This window comes from Heterocephalus glaber, unplaced genomic scaffold (genome assembly GCF_053883595.1).
Source record: "Heterocephalus glaber isolate CG9 unplaced genomic scaffold, H.glaber_assembly_v1.0 deba00001606, whole genome shotgun sequence".
In the NCBI taxonomy this organism is placed as follows: Eukaryota; Metazoa; Chordata; class Mammalia; order Rodentia; family Bathyergidae; genus Heterocephalus; species Heterocephalus glaber.
Window position 1 is genome coordinate 7,899,694 of NW_028258377.1, and position 26,564 is coordinate 7,926,257.

Sequence of the window (26,564 nt, forward strand, 5' to 3'; positions counted from 1 at the left end):
AGAAGTAAAAACAGCAAATAAATATATGAAAAACTGTTCAACATCACTGGTCATTCGAGAGATGCAGATGAAAACAACACTGAGATTCCACCTCACCCCAGAAAGAATGGTTGCTATCAAGAAATCAACCAATAACAAATGCTGGTGCTGGTGTGGAGAGAAAGGAACTCTTCTCCAAGGTTGGTGGGAATGCAGACTGGTGCAACCACTGTAGAAATCCATATGGAGATACCTCAAAGAACTAGGACTAGAGGTGCCATTTGATATAGTAGCTATTCCCCTACTGGGTATCTTCCCCAAAGAATTAAAAGAATCATACCACGGTGATATATGTGCACCTATGTTTATAGTGGCACAGTTTGTAATAGCTAAGGTTTGGAAACAGCCCAAGTGCCCATGAACTGATAACTGGATAAAGAAGATGTGGTTTTTTTATAAAATGGAGTACTACTCAGCCATAAAGAACGAGAAACTAGAGTCATTTATAGCTAAATGGATGCATATTGAGGCCATACTCTTAAGTGAAATACATAGGACACACATGTGTAAATACCGAATAGTATCTCTGGTGTGAGAAACTGAAAGTGTAAATAAGGATGAAAATGATTAAAATGAATAATTGATAATTTGAAATAGGAAAAGGTCCAAAGGTGGAGGGGTGGCGGGAGGAGAAGGGGAAAGGGAAGAAAGGAAAGGAAAGGAAAAATTATGTGAAAGAAAAAAAAATGGAAACAAAGTCTATGTAAATAGGGAAGTGTGGTGGGGGTGAACGGCACACAGGTAATGGGGAAAAAATAAGAACTAAGATACATCATGTTCAGGTACAAACACCCAATGATAAATGTAAATGTATTGTATACCTAAAATGTACCAATTAATATATAAATAATAAAAAAAATAAAATAAAAGCTGCAGAAAGCATCAAAATCACCAATCTGTTTTTTCACACCCTTAGACTTTTTGTGGCCCTTAAAGATAGGAAAGATATTTAGTTATAACAGAAAGCTGTCAACATTGCCACAATTCGAAGTCAACACTAAGTACTCTGCATCTTCTTAAGAACCAGTTTGTACAAAAAAGAAGGAGGAGGAGGAGGATGGGAGAGAGGGAGAAGCGGTAAGAAAGGGAGAAAGAGGAAAAAGAAAGAGGTAAGCAGTGTAGGGGTAAAGGAGGCAAGCGCAGAAGCACTCTAATGTCCAGGGAACAGGGACTTAATACTCTGGCCACGCCTTTTTCAAAGCTGAGTCCACAGAACAAGGAAGGGGAGGTGAACCAGAGCCTGGCCCTCCTTTCTTAAAGACCATGTTCCTATTGCAATGGATCCAGAACCCTTCTCCCTTGTCCTGCTTCCAGAGACTGCCCAGGCTTCTTCCTCAACTTGTCCCTCTATGGAGAAACTAAGCCTCCAGGATGCACATCTAGGCCCAAGAGGCAGTCAAGTTTGTCTCTTTCCAAGGATTTTGAGAATGAAACTTAGATATAGACTGGGTGTCTGTGTGGGTGTGAGAGAGAACCCTCTTAACAAGAGACAGAACTAGAGGTAAAATAACACAAACCACATGAGTTGACAGTAGGAAAGAAGTCCCAGAATGAAAATGCAGTGTCTTCACCAGAAAGAGTAAGATCTCCATAAAGACTACTTTTGTGGCTGGGCACAGTGGTACATACCCACATTCTGGGAAGCTCAGGCAGGAGGAGTGGAAGTTCAAGCTGATCCCAGGAAATTTAGCAATTTAGTAAGACCCTGTCTCAAAATAAGGGCAGAGGGCTGGGGATGTAGCTCAGTACAAAGGCTCTGAGCTCAATCCCTAGTTCCATACACACACAAAAAAGACTATGATTGTATAATTGTTAATGTTAATTCTGGCTCCAGATTTGTGTGCCTCTAAAAAGATTCTTTTCTCCAGGGATTTGGCTCAGTGGTGCTGCACCTGCCTCACAAGCACAAGGTCCTGAGTTCAATCCCCAGTACAAAAAAAAAAAAAAAAGATTCTTTTAAAAACATTGAGAAATAAATGTGAAACATTTTTATTTGATACCACTGAATCTTATTCAAATTAGTTTTGACCCAGTTTGATCCCTGATACCAAAAAAAAAGCAAATTAGTTTTGACTTATTTATGCGAGGAAAATTTTTAAAATATTTTGTGAATGGTGAGTAGACATAAGGCCCAATATAATGGTTTAGCCAACAGTCTAACTCCAGGCAAACCTTACTGCAAATATCTATGTTCTCTATAGTAAATATATCAGGCAAAATCTTTAAACAGCCCTCAGTACTATGATACAGAAAGACAAACCACATGCTATAGCAAAGATACAAAGGATCATTCTTCCTAACTACTGAAAAACAACTGCAGCACAGCAAAGATTACATGAAACTCCAGCATAAAATCACCAAAGACTATTTGAAGCTGATGATTTATTTTGGAGGAAACTGGGGTACTTAAAAGGAGAATTGAAGTTGGTATTGGGAGAGAGAAATTGATTTTCTAAATGTTAAAAACTCAAAAGGAGTCCATGAGACCCCATCACATTTTTACATATATATTATACAAATCCCGGAGGCTCTGCCTATGCACTGGATTCCCTCAGAGCATCTGCTTTATGCAGCCAGCATCTCCACTGGACTTTGATCCACACAGGCTTCCTAGAGCTCAGGGATTGATGGCCCTTGGGGCGTGGCAAGTGTCCTTTTCAGAAATCATCGCCATAGACACAATCAGAAGTGAGTAAATTATTATTTCCCTGAAGAATGGTCCCCCGTGTGTTGTTATGTAGCTATTCCTTCTCTGAGTGTAGATAAATACCATTTTCTCACAACCATCGTTAAGTGGTTGACAGGTACACAGTCAGTCAGCACAAGGGCAGGAAAACAGGAGGCAAGTGGAGAGATATAAAAGCACAAATAAATCCATATCACTCTCTGCATAGTTTTCAAAAGAGCACTGAATAGGTCCAGGGGTGTCTGGCTTGTCAGTGTCATACAGACAATGCCCTTGTTGTGCTATGATGGAGTCCCAGTTTGAGAAGAGGGCAAGGAATCAAGAGGTTATTGTCTTGTGTCAGGCTGTGTCCTTGGATCCTGGGAAAATGCCAGAATGGTTCCATCTCAGTAGCATGGTTCTCTCTGCTTATCTAAACATGGTGTGGGTCACATGATGTGTGGTAGCTAAATGAGGTAGAACCTTAGGTTTCCACTGGAAAATCACAATTTGTGATAATGCTACAGGAACTTGAATTGTTAGCTTTTTAAAGGGTATTGAGGCCTGTTTTTGTCTGCAAGGATCTGTTCATGTGAGATATTTTTCAGAATGTAAGCACAAAACACATAAGAAGAGCTGCTCTGTCAGAATTGGATTGAAGGCACAGAACTCACCAGCATGTCTCCCTTCACTTCTTCTGCTGCCATTCCTGAAGGGCTGTAAGGAGTTAGAGTTAGAACCACATGAAAACTATTCTTCTACAGAGGACAGCCTTGAACTGAGGAGGTGTCATTCAGTGGAATGTAGCTAGTTAATGGGAAGCTGTAATAAAAACCTAGGGCTCCTGATTTTTGGTCTGGTAGTCACTGTTAGACACCAGGCAATGCTTTTCACAAAGATTGGAAGAGGCTACAAAGCACAATCTGGCTTTTTGAAATCAGTCAACTAGACTGCTTTCTAGCTATAAACAATTAGAAATATGGGTAGAATATAATAAATACTATTTTAAAGACAAAGTTGAGCTCATAATAAAAAAAGGACAATTACATTAATTTGCTAGGGATAACATAACAAGGTACCATCAACTGATTGGGTTGATCAACAATTTACTAACAGTTCTCCAGTCTGAAAACCCAAGGTAAAGATGTCAGCAGGTTTAATGTTTTCTTAGACCTTTCTCCTTATTCTGTGATGGCTGTCTTCCTGTCTTCACATCACCTTCCCTTTGTACATATCTATGTCCAAATTTCCTTTTCTTATAAGAACATATTAGATTAAAGTCTGCTTATAAAGTCATATTAGATTAAGGTCATCTTTGATGATATTATTTTAACTGAATTGTCTCTTTAAAGACATTATCTCTGAAAATATTCCAATCTGAGATACTAGGAATCAGAACTTCAACATATGAATTGGGGGGGGGGGCACATTTCAGTCTATAATACTGATTTCTTAGTTCCCAAATATCACAAGAGAATAAAGTCAAGACTGTTTGTGTGTTTGATCTGATGTGGCAGATGCCCTGGGTGGAGCAGAGGGTTGAATATCTGAGCATCAAAGACTTTGAACCTCTAGGGAGATAAGAGATGAGGTCTTGAGCCAAAGCAAAGGAGAATGCTAAAACTGAGGTCTTTAAAGGACTCTAATCCCAATGAAAAGAAAGCACTGCTAGAAAAAATCTATTGCTATTACATAGGAACAACAAAAAGTCTATGTTAACCTTCATGGAGAGAGGAAGGAGGAGGCTCCATAAGAATGTGTAAACATGAACATGTGCCTCACACAGTCTTAAGATTAATTTCATTAATTTCAGCACGGTCCAAGAAAATTTGAGCTTAGAAATAATTTTTAAAAGGATATGGGACAATGATACCCTTGCTTTACCAACTTCTGCTGTAGAACTCTTTATATAAGAAATGTGGCATATCTTATTTTCTTGTCCTAGCAGAAGTGTTTATGTGTACATATTGAATAGATTTTGACTATAGAGTTCATTTTGGTAATGGTTATACTGTACATCCATTAGATGTCCTATTCATTCTCTAATTAGAACTAACATTTTCAGTAATTATCTTAGTTACTTTTCTGTTGCTGGGATAAAATATCCAACACCCATGAACTAAAGAAGGAAAGGTTTATTTTAGCTCAGTGTGTAGAGGCTTCAGTCCATAGTCATCTGGCTTCAAGGCAGAGCAACATGGCAGAAGGGCATTGCAGAGGAGAAACAGTTCATGGCATGGTAGAGAGAAGGCAGCATAAGCATCAAGCAGCAGCCTCCCTTTCCCTTTTATACCATCCAGGCTACAAGCCTTTTGGGTGGTGCCACCCATACCCAGAGTGGGGCTTCCATTATCCACACCCAGATCTATGCTAAATCCACTTAGTGGACTAATCCAATATCACAAATCCTTAACCCAAATATCACATGCTAAATGCAGCCACTTCCAAAAAGTCCCATCTATGAGCACATGAGGCTTTGGGGAGACATCTAAATACAAGTCATAACAGTAATCATTACTTTCTTAGTAAAATGTCTATTTCATTCAAATTTTGATTGAAATATTATTGCTTATAATATATTCTGATTTTTATATCTTGAACTCTAGCATTATGTTTCCTTTCCACTTTTGATATATATTTATTTTTCCCCTTTTGTGCTTAATTTTGCTAAAGGTTAATTTTTTAATTCATATTTTCCAATAATTAGCTTTTGACTTTGTTAGTACTTTCTATTTTCTCCTTCTTTGGGATTTCATCTGTTTTGTTTCAAGTTTATTATTTGCTTTCTTCTAATTATTTTGGGCTTCTTTTCCTTTCTATTTTCACACACAAGCCATATAATCTGTGGTGCAACTCTGTGTTACAGCACAAAAGCAGCCACAGATAGCACATACACAAATGTGCAAAATGTGGTTTAACAAAATTTCATTTACAAAAATAAGCAAAAAACCAAATTTGCCAAGCAGGCCATAGTTTGGTTGCCCCTGTTCTACCCAATTAAAAAAAAGGGAAATCTTTGCAACTCATTTAATGAGACTATTATTATTTTAATACCATATAGGACAACCTCAAGAAAGAAAGGCCAGTGTTACTCATAGAGAAAAAAAAAATCTCACAAAAATAGTCAATTGAATCATTAATTCAGAAAAATGCAACATGGTGAAACAAAGATTATTTCAGGAATTTAAGGATAAAATGTTAGAAAACATATTAATATAGTCAGTATAATTTTTGTCAAAATCCCAATAGAGTTTTTACTAACTTTGATGAGTTGATTCTTAAACCCATTCAGTAGGGCCAAGAATGTTCAGTATTGTTTTCAAGTAAAAGAATAAATGCTGTTTATAGATATCAACTTACTACAAAACTAATTTAAGCAATATAACATTGCCTCAGAGAGCCTAAATACAAATGTTGATGGGACACAACAGAGTAGGTATTTATAAATCAAACAATGAAAAAATATACCATTCAAGAAATGTTATTGAAACTTTTGGTAATTTATATAGCAAAATATTAAAGTAGATCTCCAAATCATGTACAAAAATCTACATAACGGCCTACTCACAAGAAATTGATCTTTAAAAATTAGTATCTTTTTTACTTCAGGATAAAAATTAATTTTTAAAATATGAGACAAAAATCTAAAAGTAGAAGGAAAAATTATTAATTTGACTACATTAAAATTAAAGACCATGGGCCAGGGATTTAGCTCAGTGCTTCCACTACCTGCCTCACAAGCGCAAGGTCCTGAGTTCAATCCCCAGTACCAAAAAAAAATTAAAGACTATTATAATAAGATAAGTAAAAAGAAAAGTCACAGCATGTGGGAAGACTTTAATAATACATATACTCAATAAAAATACATGAAAAGGAGCTGGGGATTTAGCTCAGCGGTTCTACCTCCTGCCTCGCAAGCGCAAGGTCCCGAGTTCGATCCCCAGAACCAAAAAAAGAAAAAAGAAAAAGAAAAAATTCAAGAGAAAAATGTATAATTAATAAGAACTGGGAAATCACAGAGAACAAAAATCTAAAAAGCCAACAAAAGTATAAAAATGACAAATCTCATTAATAATCAGAAATTTTTCATCACTAAAAGTTCCATATAGCTGTTAAAATGAGTAAAAGCAGCAAAATAAAATATGTTACACCCATGTAAACCACAAAACATGAAAACTTCTAATAAACTCAGAAACTGACACATGGAAATGTATGATTTTTTTTTAAGAAACAGCATCATAAGGCCATGCTTAGAATCTTTTTGCCATTTCAAAAGTAGAAATGCCTAGAAAACAAGAATTTCCTGAAAAGTGGCTGCTAACAGACAAACTTGGCAATTTCACCATTGCATCCTGCTTGGTACAAAGTTCTTATCAGATTTACAAGGAGAACCCCCTCATGCTGCTGGTGTGTATGTAAACTGGTTGAACCCCTTTCAGGAAGAACTGGATAATATGTAGTAAACGTGTATGTATGGGGGGTATATATGTTATATAGAGTCACAATTCTACTTCTATTGCCTATCCTACAAAAATGTTTACAAATATTCACAAAGAAATAGGCTCTTTCTGTTCATTACACTATTATACATTATAAGGGAAGAAAAAAGCAAAATTTAAACCTATCAACCAAAGCACCAGAGGTGCATAAACTTTTAACTCTTTCTTTTAACTATTTTTAAGAAGATACCTACTATCTTTTTGATTGAACAGATTTAAAAAAACATGATCTGAGATGCATAAAGCAAGTAATAAAAGGACAGCATTCATGAATATACCACATGTAAGAAAATTATTAAAACATGTTTGGGAAAGACAAAAACAAATTTCTGAAGTAGGAGGACAAAGGGAAATAAGGGTTAAGTTTTGATACATCTATAATCTATTTTCACAAAATTAATAATAAAAGAAACAAATAAAACAAAAGTTTGACATTTGTTTAATCTTAGCAAGGTACACAGCATGTACTTTTTACTTTTTAGTATGTTCAAAATATTTCACAATTGAAATAATTTTAAAGAAGCCTAGGAATTATATGTGATACTTTAATCTTAAAATCTCTTCTTCAAGTTCTTAGCTGTTTCCTTTTCTAATAGACAATTTTGCCGAAGAAGTCTGGCAAAAGAGCAAAATTAAAATATAAAGGAAAGGGTTCTAGGAAGGTTAATTTTTTCATTCTATCCCTATCCTGTATTTATCTGAAAAACAACACTAATAATAAAAAAGACATGGAAAGAAAATAAAAAAGATGGAGACTCACAAATAGTAGGTGGAATTTACCAGAGCAGTGGGTGTCATCCTCACAGAATTCTAAGGGCAAGCACCCTTCCTTCCTGAATGGCTTGGTTCATCCCCTCCAGGAGGTGCCTTTAACTTAGAAAGCAATGACCAAGGTCTTAGTCCCAACTTCATAGTCTCTCCTAGGAGGAGTTCTTGACTTTTCCCTTCTCTCTATTCTGCTCTGCACCCTAAACTCAGCTGTTTCACCATATGGCTTTTACTAATCAAAGCTCAGTATTTAAGCTGAAGTTTTTCTACATTATCCTAAACTATTTACAGAAGTGAACTGATGCAGATGGATGGATGCAGAGCTGATGAGTAGGTGAACATACACATAAAAACCAATAAAAATAGTAGAACGATGTTAGATGGTACAATTAATAGCTAATTTTCACTGGTTTCTATGAGGTAAAACCAATCAATCCTGCAAGAAAGAAGTTAAAGCAGGTGGCTCATTCTCTAATTCTCTCCCTGTCACCAAAAGGAAAGAGGGGAAGTGGCCTAATATGCTTGTAAGCATGGTAATGACTGTTTCTCTGGTAGACTAATGATATTTTCTACAAGGAAGGCAGTGCAGGAGACCACAATATTGATTATGCCCTAAGCAGGCGGTAAAGAGTTAACCCCACAATTGGCTTGTTTATAGGAGTCCAGCCTACATGCCAAGGTCAGAGTAACTTGCGTGCAAATTCTGTTCTCACAACTAAAACATTCTTACTAGACGGATAATGTTCTAATTACAACTATATATTTTGTCTATTCTGTTCCTAATTCGAGAATGCTTTGTCTTGTCTTTTACGAGACTTGCTTACGTTAATTTCCAAGAAACCACACAATTGTGTGTTCTTGCATGCAGTCCTGCCCTTGCACATAGCTCACCTTTATCCCAAGTGATTACCAATAAAAGTCAGTGGCTTGGACTGACCAGCACCTTTGTTGGTTGCACCAGCACTGGTTATCCTGGAACCCTGCTCTCCATCTCTTTTAGTTCTATCTTTTAGGGTTTTTTCCTCCCCTCATACCTGCATCATACACTGAGCAGGAGACTGGAGCCTACTACAGAGTTTTGCAGTAGCATTTCAGGGGTCCCTGGTAGGAGTCCTTATGTATGGAATTCTCTTAGCAGGAAGTTTCTGAATTAGAACTATAAATTGCAAATTAATGTTTTACCCCAAAATGGGTACATGTAATCCCACAAATGTATGAAGATCAGTTTTACTTGCCAAGAAAGCATTTCACAATTCCTTTCTTACCTCAGAGATATATGCATACTCCATTCTCCTCAAAAATATAGCCCCTAAAGAGCTTAATCATCCTGATGACTTACAGAAAATCCTGCAAGTTTTATATATTGACATCATCCTAATTGTATCCAAGATGATCTTGTAAAATAAATACAAGTCAGAGAATTAGCAGCAAACCTTACATCAAGGGAATGCTACATCAGTGATATTTTCAGTGGCTCACTGGCCTTGGGACTTTTTTTTAAGTAAATAAGAATTATTGTACCTTGCATCTCTTACTAGGCATAGCACTTGGTAGCACTCTTTGATTTGGGAAGCAATATAGACTGGACTTTGGGAAAGTCCTCCAATATATTAAGTGACTAAACACTACCATTTTCTCATAGGGTTCAAAAGAAAGTTCTACAGCAGATCAAACTATGGTACAAGCTCCATTCTCTTGGGTTGTACAATCCAGTAGCTATGATATCTTAACAGTATCTATGGTTGATGAAATTGCTATAAAGTCTGCTAAGCCTAATAGGAGAATTATAGTACAAACTCCTGAGATTTTTATAGCAGATATCTGCCTACCACCCTACCATTAGAAAAGGAGCTCCTGAGGAGTTTAAGACCATGGAGCTTAAAGAGACTATGTGCACAAGCACTGGACTCCAACTACACAGGTGAGATGCTCATTGTAAGCTTTATGTTATCTGATACACTGCCAGATGATCAAAAGCACCCTGTGATTCAACAGAAGTGACACAATCATGAGTGTGCTTGAACAGGTCCCAAAGGCAAGAACACATTACATGACAAAGTAGCTCAGACTCTTAGAAAATGTATTTCATTTGCAACACCTTCTAAGAGTCTGTGCCCATGGTTTCAAAAGGAGTTCCCTTTGGATTTGTCTTCCCATCACAAAAGCAGTGAAGAATGAGTTAACAAAACAAGGAAGGTATCAGCCAAAAAGCTAGAGGTCAGTGTTCATTTAGATCATTTTATCTGGATTAAGGAAACAATATTTTCTTCTACTTTGTCCCCTAATACTTGATTCACACAACATCAGGAGAGTCCCTTTATAAATGTAGATCATGATGTTCCTTTTGCTTACCAGCCTCAGCAACTGACCATCATCACATTCATAATAAAGTCCCATGTCCTTCTCTCCAGACACTAAGACCTACATCATCTCAGCCTGACTAGCTCCCCACCTCTTCCCTACCTTCTCCTCAGCAGTCACCTTCTTTCTTCCTAGTCTTTGAATGTGTCATTCCCTTTAACCTGGAACTTTATTCTTCCAGTCTTTCATGGCTGCTCCCTTGCTTGATTTAAATCTCAGGTGTTGCCTTCTCAGTGAAGCCTATGCTGACTACATCCCCTTCTCTGTCCTTATACTCTGCCTACATTTCTTCATGCTACTTCTCTCTACTAGCCATTGTATATTACCTATATACAAAGAAAAAAGAAGAGTCCTTGCCCTTTGAACTGCTGTGGCAGCACCTCAAACAATTCTAGGACAGTATCTAGAACATGCTAGTGATTCACTTAACATACGCTGAATGAATGAATGAACAAAGAATTGCTTTTCTAGTGACTTCAGTAGCATGATTCAATAGTCTTCTTTAATAATTCCTCCAGCCATTTACATTTTGTATTGAATAAAAGGGACTGAAACCTCTATAATGTTATATCTCTAATAATAAAAGTATGAAGGAACTAAAAATGGCAGAGTAGAGACAGACAGCAAAACACACCCTCTCCAGGATCTGGAATCAAGATACCTGGAAAAGTATAACTTGGTGAAGTAAAAAAAAAAAAAAATACACACATCTCCTGGAATTGGGAGGAACCTAACAGAAAAACTAGAAACTACAAAGAAACTGGAGAAATGGAGTACAACACACACACACACACACACACACATACACACACACACACAAAGAGGAAGCAGTCTGGAAAGCTGACCCTGTCTCCCAGAGAGGGAGACCTATCTCTGCTGACATAAGGTAAGCCTGGAGAACACTGGAAGCTCCAGGGAGAAACAACAGACCAGGCCAGTAGTGCTAGCCCCAGGAAAAGCTGTTGTAAACTGCAAAAAGAGTATAGGGTTTTACTCTGAAAGTAACTCCTTCCACATAGCAGGATAGAGTTAAAGAGGAAACTAAGTGCAGCACCCTCCATATTTGAGAGTGATTAATCAGGAGACATTTCAGGAAGGTTTTAATTGTTTAAGACTGAGCCACAGGACAGCTATACTTCAGGGTTTCTGGTGGAACCTTACCACAGTTACTGGGTGGGAGATAACAGCAAAAGACAGTCATGAAGAGGGCAAAGGCTAGACTAGATCTCCCCCCCCCACCCCGCCCTGAACAGTTTAATCTCAGACCAAGAAGGAAATAGAGCCCTGCCCTCTGTGGTAAGAAACCAGGCCACTAGTGCATGGCTTTCAGAAAATGCTGGGACTGAAAATACTGGCATTAAGTCCAATGGTCTGTTTGAACCCCTGCCTCACTCCGTATATCCAGCACAGAGCTCAGTGATCTGCTTGATTTCCTCTCCTACCAAAGTGAACAAGGACACAAAATGGCATGTATGGTTGCCACAGCCTGGAATATATTAACAGAGGGGCCTCTGGAGCAGAGGGGGCAACTCACAAACCTATAAGTCATAAAGATAAATGGAGAAAGTCATGACTTGGGGCACATAGAGGAACAAGGAAACTGGGAGCTGCTAGAGTGACTATAAGCCTATGGCAGAAACCATTGACTGACCACACCTAGCAGGAAAGGTGGAGCAAGTTTAGCATTTTCACACACAAAAAAGATGAATGTGGTGGCCAGGGATTTAGCTCAGTGGTTCCACCACCTGTCTTACAAGCACAAGGTCCAGAGTTCGATCCCCAATACCAAAAAAAAAGGTGAGTGTGAAAACAAATAGGCCTTACCAGTGATACACAACCCCCCCCCACCCCGCCCTGCACTCACCCCGCATGCTGAATCCCAATACTGCAGACACTGGAAAGAAACCACTCATTTAAAAACATTAAAGAATTATTTTGCACTCATGTCTTGTTTTTTCTTCATTTGTGGAGTGAGGTTTTCTTTTCTTTTTTCTTTTCCTTTCTCATTTTTTCTTCATTTGCTGTTTTTCTTTTTATTCACTTTATCACTTTTATCTAATTCTTTAATTTTATTTTACTCTGTAAGATCCCTTATTTCACTTTTCTGTTCTCCTTCTCCTCCTTTGTTTTTCAAATTTTACTTCTTTCATTCTCACATTCTCCACTCCCTCCATTCTTATTAGTATTAATATGAAACTTCATTAATTTTTTTTTTTTTTTGGTACCAGGGATCAAACTCCAGACCTTGCACTTTCGAGGCAGGTGGTGGCACCACTGAGCTAAATCCCTGGCCCCTCTTCATTAATCTTTACATAGTCAAATCTATGCCATTATTGTTGAATAGTTTTCTATTGCTAATGGTGATATAGTTGTTGCATGTAGTATATATTTACTGTGTGTCAATATTTGGTTATCTTTGTGTCTATAATTATAGATCTCTTTTCTATGGTTATAGGTGGTATAATAATAGCTTTTATTTGCTCTCATACTATGTCAATATCCAGTTTGCTTGACTCTATGATTTTTGCTGATTTTGTTGCTGTTGCCAGGGTGGCATAGTCATGACTATTAGCTGGTTTTTATTGTATGTTAATATCTGCTTGGTCTTTGTGTTGTCAATAATATTGTGGTTCATTTCTTGAGAACTGAGTGCTGAGCCAATTGCAGTGCATCCTCCCTTCCCTTACTAATGGAGGTGGTTGGATCTTGTAACAGAGGCAAAAGCCTATAGTTAACTAAACCTGGAGGGAGGGCATCATTAAAAAATAGACACTAAAAAGATCTCTAAATTAGTAACAAAGTCTTTCCAGTGTAAACAACTTGCAAACCTTAGCACATGCACACTCGTGTGCTCACACACACACACATACACTCACACATAGAAACACACATACACACAAACCCAAAAGAAACATGAAAAGAGAAAGCAACAAAGTATCCCCCAAAACTCCCAACTATCCCAAAGCTAATCCATGGGGCACTGATGGGGAGGAAATCAAAAGCTGAACTGCTGAATTGTATGAAATGATAAAAGAGGAGACAAAAAAATAATCCATGAGCTCAAAGATGATATAACTAAACAGATAATGCATTCAATAAGCAAAATGATCACTGAGCTTTCTAATAAAGCTAGCTGAACTAAACAAAATTATACAAAACATGGAGAACCAGTTTAACAGAAAATTAGAGTTTGTGAAAAGATAGCAAACAGAAATCCAGAAGATAAATGGTTCCATCAAAAGTATGGGCAGCAGAGGTGACCAATGTGAGGACAGAGTATCAAAAATAGAAGACAAATATCTTAAAATCAATAAGAGAGCATGGAAAATGGATCTGACAGCTGGAAGATGACCCAAAGAAGATTAAGATCAATTAGAATTAGTGAAAAATCAGAGGATAGCACAAATGGCAAAAAACCCTATTTACAGAAATAATAGCAGAAAAAAGTAGTATGTGGCTTTTACTCAAATTAAAATTCTATTTAATCCAGGTATTCCCTTTCTAGGTATCTTCCTAAAGAGTTAAAGACATCATATTACTGTGATCAACATGCATACTCAGGTTTATAGCAGCACAACTCACAGATGAATGGATGTAGAAAACATTGTGTTTATATACCATGGAGTACTACTCTGTCATAAAGAAAGATAACCTTGAGTCATTCGTAGGAAAATGGATGTATTTTGAGGCCAGAATATTAAGTTAAATAAATCAGGCACACAAGCTTAAGTATCTCATGGTTTCTCTTATATGAGAAACCTGAAGTTTAAATAAATATAGAGAAAAATTAAAGATAGATAACAGGAAACAGAGAGATAGATTTTTTGCAAATGGGAAAATCCTCAAAAGATGGGGGTTCTGAGGAAGGGAAAGGGAAGATGAAAGAATTAAGATGGCTTATGTATATATTTCAGTTCCCCAAGATGAATGTTATCATCACATATTGCAAACACGTACTAATAAAAAATAAAATGTATGCATAAAAATTACACATAAATATAATTATAAATTTAATGTATTCCCTAACTGGTAACACAATTCAAAATAATTTAATTATCCTTCTCCCATCTCACCTTTTCATCCCTATCCAGAATACCAAATGTTAACAATTGATGTATTTTTCTCCATGTGGGTTTTTTTTAGGAAAATAAGGTAGAGTGATTTTTTTAAATTTGATAATCTTAGCTTTTTAAAAATTGATCAAAATATATATTTTTGCTATAGTTTTCTTACTTAGGGAATACAAAGCCTTAGGACAATTGAAAGAGGAACATACAAATATTAATATCTCAGTAAATTCATTACAAGATCTCTCAGTGGCTTCCATCCAGGGAATAAGCACTTTCCCCACAATGTATTATTTGCTAGAAATGCTTGCAAATTGAAGCCTTAGCTGCCATCTCTGACAGCAGAAAGCAGAAGGCTAAGGAGCACATAAGCCAGAACTGAATCATGAACAGCAAGGTGAGCAGTGGCCACTAATCTGAGCTGAGGGGCACCTCACATGGTGAGAATCTGTTCAGGACACAGCCAACTTGCCTCCAGCTTGTGAGTGCAGATAGCAGCAGGTGCTACTGAGTCACTGATGAGTAGGATCTGCCAGGTTCCTGCCACAGCTGCCACTGGCACCATCTGACTGTGTATTTCAAAACCAACTCCCCACTGCCTCATGCAGTCACAGGCTTCCAGGCTTCCTGAGTAGTGAATGTTTTGCTCACTCTTTTCAGGTTTTACAAAGGCCAATTCTGGATTATTTTCCCAGACATGTGATTAAATTGGTCAGTGGTGAGGACTAGGTGGCCTATACACACTATAACATTTATAAATTCCTGATTTTGTGGAATGTCCATGACACACTGTTAAGTAATAAAGATTTCTGTACTTTCTCAGAGCTGAGTTCCAAGTGTTGTGCCTATTCTTCCTTCATTATATAATCAATTCCTAATTTAGGTTCAAGCTTTATGTCTCAGTGGGGGACTGTATATAAGTGGGCTCCAAATGCTTACTCCAAAATACACTCTCAGCTTCAGCTTTTATTACCCTGTTCTTCTCATATCCTATTAGTGGGAAAATGAAGAAAATTTGTAGAAATAAGGCACACAAGCACCTGAGGCTTTCAGAGTCTGAGCACATCAAGCTTTAATTTTGTGACTTTTAGATCATATTACTAAGTACTATACATACAAGTCAGTCCATCTCCATCTAGTCTGGCATGAGTTAAAGACCTTCCAGTATAGTAACATATGTTATTTCATATTTTACACACTCTAGCACTTAACCTGCAGGTATCCCTTGAAAAGTACTCCTCCTAGATGCCAAGGGAAATGTCCAACCTATGTTTGCATAGATTCATGAATCTAAGATTATAGTCATACTGCATTCACTTTAGAGCTAAGAATGCAAGCTAGAGCTTTGCATGACATCCATCCATCCATCCTGACTTATCAAGCTTGAGCATGGCTAGAATAGTGTCTAATTATTAAGATGAATTAATTACATCAGTGTAATTGGTGATGTTAATAGTTTGTAACAGACATGAAGGAATTCTTTATAACAATTTTTAAATGCAGTAAGAATCAACAACTACTGGAAAATGCCTATGACTTCATAATAAGTTAAAAAAAAACACAAAGCATTACAGAACTAGAAATGTAGGTATGATCTTATTTTTGTAAAATGTTATTCTTACATTTATATGTATATATGCATACACAAAAAATATCTCAAAGGATACACAAAAAATTCAATCCACAAATACTTTCTGTGCCAGACTTTGTTCTAGATGCTAGTAATCATAGCATAGGATATGCCCATTATGGAGCCGCATGGCTTACAGACTGAAGCAGAAGGAACACAAATTCAAGCCTAGCTTAGGCACCTTAATGAGTCAGCAAGACTCCGTCTCAAAAACAAAATAAATGAGCTGGCAATGTACCTCAGTGCAAAGGGCTTGGGTTCAATCCCCAGTACCACCAAAATTTAAAAAAAAGCAAATTGCTGTGCTCATGGGATTAAATTTTATAAGAAAAATCAAAGAAAGTAAATATAGTAATACCTTGGTTCATGAATGCTTCTGTTTGCAAACAATTCAGTTCACAAACAAAAGCATTTGGCAAAATTTTGCTTCTGTTCCTAAACTCCACATCAAGTGATAAACACAACCATGGCCATCTTCCCCACATGAACACAAAAGCAGCCATCTTCCCCCAAATCATAAAACATATTAAGTTCACAAACCCAAGGTGCCACTGTATATACCATTTCAAATACTAATAAGTGGTTGGGTGAAAAATAAAGCCAAGTATACTACATTGTCTTTGCTGGCATTTTGAATAAGGCCAGGAACTACATTCCCTGGAATTCCTTTCCCTATACAGTTTTAGGGTAGAGTTGACCAAAATGAAACTTGTGTGCTAATTAGAAGCAGAAATGAACCAGTGGCCAGGGCTTTCTGAAGGTCACTGCTGTCAGTCAGAGTGACAGGTATATGTGTGAGTGTGGCCTTCAGCTTCCAGTCCACCTCCCCACTGCCCACGCTACTGACCACCACCACCCACAAGCCAACCCCCTGGCAGCTGACAAGAGTTCTCTCAGTAGTATTCCACTACATTTCCCTGAGTCTCCATCTTCTTGGATGACCATTTTACACCACTCCTAGCTTCCTCAAATTCTCAATATGCTTCCCTACTCCCTTGCTTCCTATTCACTAGGACATAAAGAGAACTTCCACATGTTCTCCCAACTACATCTACTAACAAAAGATTGTCTGGCTGAAGCTCATAAATTCTTATTTTCTTTTCTAAGAACACAAGAAGGCTGCATTTGCCAGCCTTCCTTGTCATTGGATTGGGACATTAATAGTGACGAAAGTAACATGAGAGAAAGTAAAGAAGCCCTTTCTATACCTGGCCCCATAAATCTCCTCTGAGATTCTTGAATGCACCCACATGGCTGAAAGTAAAGTGTTCGAGAAGGGGAGTGCCACATGATAACCTAGGACAACAAGGAGAGCTGTCTGACCTGCTCTGGACTGTGATATGACCAAGAAATAGGCCCCTGATTATTTTACCGGGCCTAATAAGCATTACTCTGACTACTAAACCTCCTATCTCTCCAGCAGCACTACCCACATGCTTATCCCACATGAACTCTTGTGACTGTGCCATATCTCATCTTCTTTCACCACTCAAGGGCAAAGCTCCAAAGATGGCCTGTCTGTCTTCCATCATCAGTTTCTCCATCTTTCATAGATCAATGCCAGCACATAAATGTGCGGTAATATCTCCCTCCTTTTAAAAGGACAAAACTGCTTTTATCTAAAGATAAAATCTAAAAGATTTTTTTTTACTTTTTCTTTCTCTCCTGTATTATTTCTTGGAAAACTTTTCACAAAACAAAACTGAAAATAACTCATCACCTCTACAGAAATTCTGTTTGATACTATTACCAATAATTACCATACTATTACCAATGATTCCCTGCTCTTTCCCACACTGGGCATTCCCTGGGGCTCCTACATTCACTGAGAAGCCTGCCAAGAATTCTCAGAGCCTTCTTGCTGCACAATCTCTCCATGCAACATGTACAAACAACATCAAGAAGTGGAAAGAGACAGAGGCTAGTCACTTCCCTTCTGATCACTAGGATCCCTGGTTCACAGTGTGAAGCAGGTAATATTCACCCCTGCCACTCCTCTTTAAACCAGTGGCTCATTCTCTTCACCTGGTACCCACCTTATTCATATTTATGATTTCACAGACAAATGATCTCAAGAAATTTACATCTAATTAATTTCAAATAAATTATATTTAATGCTATATAATTCCCAAATCAAGATTTTCTCTCTTGGTTTGGAATCTAACATTCTAACTCTATCTAGCTCTTATAAAAATAATTGCATTTATTTCATGGCTTAATTTGAAAAATCTAAAGAGAATGTGTTCTCTAAGCAGAAACAAATTGATTTCTTCACATTTCCCTTTCAGTAATGGATCTTGGCTGCTTTCGTATACACACTTAATTCACACAAGCACTTCTTGGGGGAGAATTTTAAACTGTTTTCCAGTCCTGAAATCAAGCTTTCTGTTACATTTGGACAGGGATGGGGCTTCAGTAGTTTTCTTAAATGTTTTATTTCAGGTTGATCAGGGCCTGAAGCACAGTTACTGAAGAAATTCTGAAGGATGTCAGCCTGTCACAAGGCCTCCACTTGCTATTCACCCAGAAGTCTATTTGCTGTCAATCTTTGGGGGATGGAATAGTTTGTGGACAAAACAAGCCAGACAATACCCTGCTGCTCTCCAGGATCCTGCTGACACCAGTAACTCTGGGCCACACCCCAAAGAGAACAAACAAGAATCTGCAAAGCAGAGGAGGCAGCAGCCACTACTTTAGTGATATTCTTTTTGTATGAGATTATTAGTTAAAATTTCACATTAAAAAACAAAAGCTTGTATAGTAATAACGCCACAGTGCTTGTCACTACCTTGTATTTAATTCACTTTAATTTAAACTTAGAGAAGAAAGTTTAAATAGAACCACAGAACTTTATTCACTGTATAGTTCTGGGCAAAAAATTGTCTCTTCACATCCCTTAGTGTTTGGGTCCAACAGAGATGATTACTCCAAGTGCAGCAGGCAAACATTCTCATGGAAAGTACTGGAGGAAAATGCCTGCTGGTCTCCAGGCTCCTTATTAAAGAGAGTTAATCAATTCCAATTCGGTCGATCAACAGGTATGAATTGAACACCTGCCATGTGCCTAACATGAAGATTCAGAAAAAACAAAGGTTTGAATTGAATTTGAATCAGAAGCAGCCAGGGGCATTCTTATTCCAGGATCAGCAGCTGCAGGAGAGGAAACAAACAGAACTGATTTCTTTTTCCCAAGATTTTTATGGAATATATTTATATATTAGGAGAACAAAAAAGGAAACATAAAAAATTAGTGAGTTAGGTCATTTACATCTTCAGCATAATATGCCATAATATGCTTATGAAGTTATACTATCCATCTAATAAACAAATTTCATCCTTTCAATTAAATCTCCATAATATGTGTCCAGAGTTCTAGATCTAAGACAAGCCTCAGAGGGAAGAGTCTACACTTTCTAGTTAAGATAGGCCCTATTGCACTGGTGGCAAACCTGCCACAGACATGCCACAGCTGGGTGTTTGTATCATTGAGAGCTTTAAAAGGTTCGTCATCACTGCCCTATTGTGATAATAAAAGAATTTGATTTTAAAAATCATTACTTCTTTACACTGAATGTCAGGAAAAGATTTTAAAAACACAAAGAAAACCTATAAAAGACAAATTTAATCTTATCTAAGTATCCTGAGGCTAATTCAACAATTAATATGATGCTAAGTTTAGCTCACTAAGTCTAAAACACTCTTAACCTTCACCATACTTATCAGAGTACATAAAGGTAAGAGTGGATGACACCTGAATACACAAACTGGTATTAGACCTGGGTTGTTGCTTTCTCTACAAACTTCAATATTCCATGTCATAGCTCTCTGCTAAAAAATACACAACTTTTCATTACAGACTCCAATTCTGTACTGTGAATAATACAGAAGTTCAACACATGTACTTTCTTCTCAAGAAGCTCCTGAGAAAACTTAGTACAAAGAGAAATCCATTAAAGGCATAACTATGGGGCCCTTAGTAAAACAGGAAATTGGTATAAGAGGACTCTAGAAATCTGAAGAAGCTGGAGAGAAAAATGGCTTTTAAACTTCATCTTAGTTGCTTCAGTTGCTTTCCTGGCTTTCTTCCATTTTCCAAGCTTGATCAATGACCAATTCCCTTCTAAGAAACATCTTCCCCAAAGAACCAAGGCAGAACTCTCCTAATTACATCTAAGAACAATGCAATGGGAGGTCTCCCTGTGACTGGTCACAGGGCAAGTCTGGAAGAGCCCCAAGGTAGGGTGATGGGGTGAGGGTACCTGGCAGTCTTCAGCCCTGACTTTTGGCAGACTTTGAAAACAAACCAGTAAATGGCCTCAAGTCAGAATCCATGGAATACAGTAGTGGTGGTCATGGGGAAGAACAAAGATTGGAAGTAAACACACGGCCCCTTGAAAATGTGACGAAAAATGAAGAAAGCATGACAGGTATTGAGATGGAGAGGTGGATGCAAAACAAGAAATCACATTTATTCAAGCTTGTCAATGGTGACTTCAGTGCAGATGTCACCAAAGCTGAAAAATCAAAACAGCCTGAAGAGGACAAGAAGCCAAACAAACCTCCAAAATTGTTTGCACAAACCATAAGAAATGGTATTAAAAATGTGCCCTGTCTAGCAGCTGAAGCAAACACACCATTTAACAAATTCAGTATTGAAGAATTCGGCAAGGTGTTGGGAAACCATCCCTACAAACTCCTGAAAGACACTGAGAACCATAACAATGCCATGAGCTCCACTGTCTCTGCTACGAACTGTGATCACCTCAAGGACAAGAGTAGTATCTTCATCTTCCAATAGCCTGGCATTAATTACAAATCTGAAGATTCTCCAAATTTAAACAGTCAGACCAGCACACACGGTGAACCTAAAACCCCCGAGAACAGAGAGAGTAAAGACATTCGAGACTGCTCTCCTACGCAGCCCACACTCCTCTCCCTCATGAAAGACAGGAGGCTCACGCTGGAGCAAGTGGTTGCCATCGAAGCCCTGACGCAACTCTCTGAAGCCTTGTCAGAGAATTCCTCACCATCCAAGTCAGAGAAGGAGGACAAAACAGCTCAGAGAACAGCTAGTTTGCTTAACAGCTGCAAAGCCATCCTCTACTTTGTAAGAATAGACCTTCGACCCTAACTTCCAGGGGGAGCCGCAAAGCCTTCCTCATTGTCCTTCTCTGGAAAAGCAAAGTTCACGCCTCACAGCGGTGTTCAATGGCCAGAACACTCTGTCCAAGCCGCCGATTGGCTCTGCTACTCACCAGCACCCACCAAGCCTCTTGAACATTCAAAAGTCAAAAATTCAATATCTTTTTTAATACCAAAATCTAATTCTTCGAATACTAATAAAAGTGTCAGTGGAAGTAGGACTCGTCTTGATGATTTGCATCAGTTGCCACCAACAAGTAATAAATTGGGATACTGTAACCAATTGCTGGACAGGAGTGAAAATTTGAATTCCAAGGAAGATCCATCAAGTCAGGGCACATCTTACAGCCAAATTGAGGAAGACATTACAATGCAGCTAACACAACTTGCATCAATAATTAAACGCAATTATATAAAGGCAGAAGACAAGAATGCTGAGAGTCCACCAACAAGGCTTGTTGCCCATAATGCACAGCAAAACATAGTCAGAAGGGCATGGTGCCACAGAAACCACCTTCAAGTGTACAAAATAATCATAGTTCATCGTTAGGAGAGCAAAAGAACAACCCAGAAAAAGGCAAAGTCTGCCCCCACAAGAGATCAGCGGAAAAAGAAGCCCACAGTTGTAACCTGTCAAGAAAATGATCAGAAGCAGCAGGAGCATATGTCCTATGAGTATAGCAAGTTACATGACATTTGGATCGGATCCAAATTTCAAAGATTTGGTCAGTTTGGTCCGCATGATTTTCCTCTTCTGCTGGGAAAAATTCCTCCCTTTTCCGAAGTTCTGAAAGCACTGGCTCAAGCCAGTACCACCCTACAACACAAAAAATTATTTCCTCCCCTCTGTCAGATCAAATTTGGGGCAGGACCAAGTGTTGCTGCTGTCAGGGAAATCATGGACAATAGATATGGACAAAAAGGAAAGGTAATAAGGATAGAAAAATTGTGTACACCAGAAAAGAATAGAAAAGCTCTCGGTGGAGTCCAGTCGCTAAGTGGGGATCGAAGTCGGGACACTGTGTTTTCGAGGCAGGTGGCGTCACCTCTGAGCTAAATCCTCAACTCTATCTGTTATTTTTCACACACAAAAAAAAATCCAGACATAAGGAATGAAATGAAGCTCTGCTGCTGAGCAATTTTAAATATCTATTAAGGAGCATTCAGTAGTATAATCATGATAACAAACTCAAGTATTGCTATTCCATGTCTGTGAAAACAGTGTAGATGTCATAATTTATCAGAGGGTGGTCAGTCCTCCAACTGCCTAGAATGGGGGACAGCAAGGGCTAAAGAAAAAAAGACAACAGAGACTTGCATAATTTCAAAGTATATGGGGGGCCGGGAGGTCAATGCCTCAGAGTGGACAAAGACAAAGATTCTCTGAGGTAGTCATCATTTATTGAGCACACAAAATAAAAGGGAGCATCAGGTGACTTGGGGGCAGGGTAATCCTATGTTGATGAGGAATTTAGGGAAAAAAATCCCTAAATTAATTCAGCTTTAGTTTTTTGTAGTTTCCAGGTTATCTTATTTAAAATACACTCTCACTGCTAGTGCCTGGAGCAGTCCTCAGCTTGGAGTTGTTAATGAATTTGTCTTGAGTAAATGACTATGGAAATCACAGGCCCTGGGTTAAAAAATGGAATACTTTGAACTTGAATTGGTGTCTTAAAGTAATATAGCTTTGCTATTCATGAGTAGCTATTTTCTGAAACAAGAGAACTTTGAGTATTCAAGCTGGAAGTAGTTTGAAGTTGTCTAAATCCAAACTTGAACCTCAATAGAGCCTAAATGAAAAGAGAGTGAAGGGATCAGGTCTTTTCATTTTATATATAGTCTTTTTTTCTTCCCCAGTACTGAGGGAGGATTGACCCCAAGGCCTCATTTATATTAGATAAGTGCTCTACTACCAGATCTTTCCCCTTTTAAATTTTATGTTGAGACATGATCTCATGAAATTACCCAGTTTCTCCTCAAATTTGAGATCCTCTTGCCTCAGCCTCTCAAGTCTCAAAGGCTGGAATAACAGAAGCACACTCCCATGCCTAGCTTCTGCAGTCTTCAGGACTTTCCCATCAGATCATTTTGAATGGCACTACTAGTATGGTTAAGTCCTATCTGGGGTAGGGGAGAATATGATGTTCACTCATTTTGAACTATGGCATCCTAATAGACTCTTAACTAGTGGGCTGCATTACTGCAAATTAACTTTTTATCTTGGATATGTACATTCTTCCTTTATATTTGATATTAAACATTAACCTAAATGAGGATTTTATCTCATATGAAAAAAAGAACAATGCAATGGAGGCCCAACCAAATTCTTTTAATCCTTTAAAACCCATCTCTCCCATGGAAGTTCCCTTCCTTCCACTGTCTCTGAATCCCTACCAGTTGGGGCAGAAAATTTTTAGGTTGTATTAGAAATAATATAATAAAATATGGATGTTAAAACTTAGAAATAACTGCCTCCAAGCCAGCAAAGGGGGAAAGGGGACTTTGAGGAAGCAATATAGAATATTTGATTAATCCAGTTGAAATAAAATAGGTAAGAAAAAACAATCTGTGGCAAACAAAGAGTACACAAAATGAGACTAAATTGTCATTTTTTAAAAATGTGATTTTACTTTAGTACCTGGTGAGAGATATGAGTCTAGAGTCATCATTTGCATATGGAGAACCAATTTTCCCAACACTATTTATTAAAAGAAGTTATTTTTCCTCCAGTGTGTGCTTTTGGCCCCTTTGTCAAAGATCAAAAAGCTGAATACACTTGGAGTTGTTTCTGCATCATTATTCTGTTCCATTGATCCTGAGGTCTGTTTTTTGGTGCCAGTATCATGCTGTTTTTAACACAGTAGCTTTGTAATATAACTTCAAGTCTGGGACTGTGATGCCTCTCACCTTGATCTTTTTACCCAGAATTGCTTTTGCTATTCTAGGTCTCTTCTGGTTCTGTATGAATTTTAAGATTGTATTCTCTAGTTCTGTGAAGAATGCTGTCAGAAATTTTACTGAGATTGTATAAATTTGTATATCAATTTTGGAAGTATGGCCATTTAACCATATTGGTTCTGCCTATCCAGGGACAAGAGGCATCTTTTCAAAATGGATCAAGGAACTAAATGTTACACCAGAAACAACCTGCTAGAAGACAAGACAGATAAAACTCTTGAAGTCATAGGTATAGGCAAGGATTTTCTGAGCTGAACCGCAGTTGTATAGGAAATAGTTCAGAGAATCAACAAATAAGAATATACTAAATTAAAAATCTTCTGCACAGCAAAAGAAATAACCAACAGAAGAAAAGAAAACCTACACAATTAGAAAATATTTTTGCCAGCAATTCTTCAGAAAGAGGCCTCACATCTAGAATATATAAAGAATTCAAAACAACTAGATTCCCCAAAATAAAAGATTCAATTAAAACTGGGCATCTTAAATCAATAGACTCTTCACAGAAGAAGTACAAATGGCAAATAAATACATGAAGAAATGCTCAGTATTTTTTATTCATTAAGTTTATTGGTACATTTGAAGTATACAATATGATGACATTCAACATTGGGAATTTGTACCTTTACATGATATATCTTGGTTCTTATTTTTTCCCCATTCCCCTTCCCTCCCTTCAACCTCTCCACCCCTCCTGATTTACAAAGACTTTGTTTCCATTTTTTCCTTTTCTCATATTAATTCTAATCCCTTCTTTCCTTTCCCCTACCCCTCCTACTTCCCCTTCCCCTTTGTCCCTTTTCTTCCTGTTTCATATTATCATTATACATCTTGATCCTTATTTACACTTTCAGTTTCTCATACCAGAGAAACTATTTGGTATTTACATATGTGTGTCCTATTCCTTTCACTTAAGAGTGTGCCCTCAATCACAATATTTCTGGCCATATTGTTCTCAAAAGGGAAGGGATCAAGAGATGGAGGGATGGAGAGAAAGAGGGAAGGGATAAGAGATGAAAGAAAGGAACTGGGATGTGTTATGGACATGTACCAACTCCACACAAGGAATGTAAACAGTATGTACTGCACATATGTACACATGCACGCACACATACAAAGGAAGGGGATCAAGGGACAGATGGAGGAGGAGGGAGGGAAGGAAAAAAGGAATTAAATGTGTTATTTTTATTTAATAATTTCCTTTCCTTGACCCATAGGACAAGCAAAGGCTACCGGTGCAGTACGTATAGACAGAGAGTGGGCCAGTGGGCTGGAGCATTCACATGCGTTCACAGAAGACTGCTTCAGAACACAATCAGACAAGGCAATATAAAGAGGACAGGGGATCAGCCCAATGCAGACAGGCAGGTCTGCGCATGCCCCTCCGAGGTCTGGAGTCACGCAGAACACACTGAATCAGCCCGCACCCTGGCGACAATCCACTGGACCCCCCACCCCCCGCTACTCTGTACAGCCACCTGGTTCCACACTACAAAGACGCAGAGGACACTGGACCACCAGACCATGGTACTGAGTTCTGCTGCTCCCGGCCCAGAGGTAGGGGCTTCTGAGCCACCATCCCACTGCTCCTAGACCAGAGGAAGGGGCTTCCCGGCCACCATCCCTCCGGCTGCTCCCAGCCCACAGGAAAGGGCTTTTGGGCCGCCATCCCTACCACTGCTCCTGGCCCCTGTCCCACCTCTCCCAGCTCAGAGGAGGTAATCCGTGCAGGCACTAACAGTCCCCCGCCCCAGTCGAAATGAGAAAACACGTAAATAAGTCTCTAAACCAGACTTCCAGATCACCTAAAGCAACCCCAAAGGGAAATGAAATGGAACACTCTGTTACTCAACCACCTGGACCCACTGAACTGACAACAAAAGGGGATCTGGAAAAAATGAAATCAGAAAAAATTTCTCAGATAACAGGAGAAATTGTGCCCCTAGTGCAAGACATAATTAATAAATCTAGAGAGGAGCTCAGGAACATGATGGAATCCCAACATAGGAGACAAATGGAATCCATAAAACAGATGCAAATAGATTTCCAGGAGATGAAAAACTCCATTGAAAGTCTACACAGCAGAATGAGCCAACGTGAGGACAGAATTTCAGATATAGAAGATAAGATTGCAATTAGTGACCAGGAAAAGAAAAATTACTTCAAAATTATAAGGGAACATGAGAACTCAATCCAGCAGCTGCTAGATGATGCAAAGAAGAATAACATAAGACTGGTTGGAGTCAATGAAGAAACACGAGAGAGTGGAGAAGACATAAAAAAAAAATCTCTTCACAGAAATAATGGCAGAAAACTTCCCAAGCAGGGGAAAAGATCTTGACATACATATAAGTGAGGCATATAGGACTCCAAATAGCCTTGATCAAAAAAAAATCATTCCAGAAACTCAACAGAAGAACAAAGTTCTCCAAGCA

At 38.2% G+C, this 26,564-nt stretch overlaps 1 pseudogene; it reads left to right on the forward strand.

The window, feature by feature from the left end:
• The first annotated feature begins 20,320 nt into the window (after positions 1-20,320).
• On the forward strand, positions 20,321-25,379 carry LOC147822913 (methylcytosine dioxygenase TET1 pseudogene; annotated as a pseudogene).
• The last annotated feature ends 1,185 nt before the right edge of the window (positions 25,380-26,564 follow it).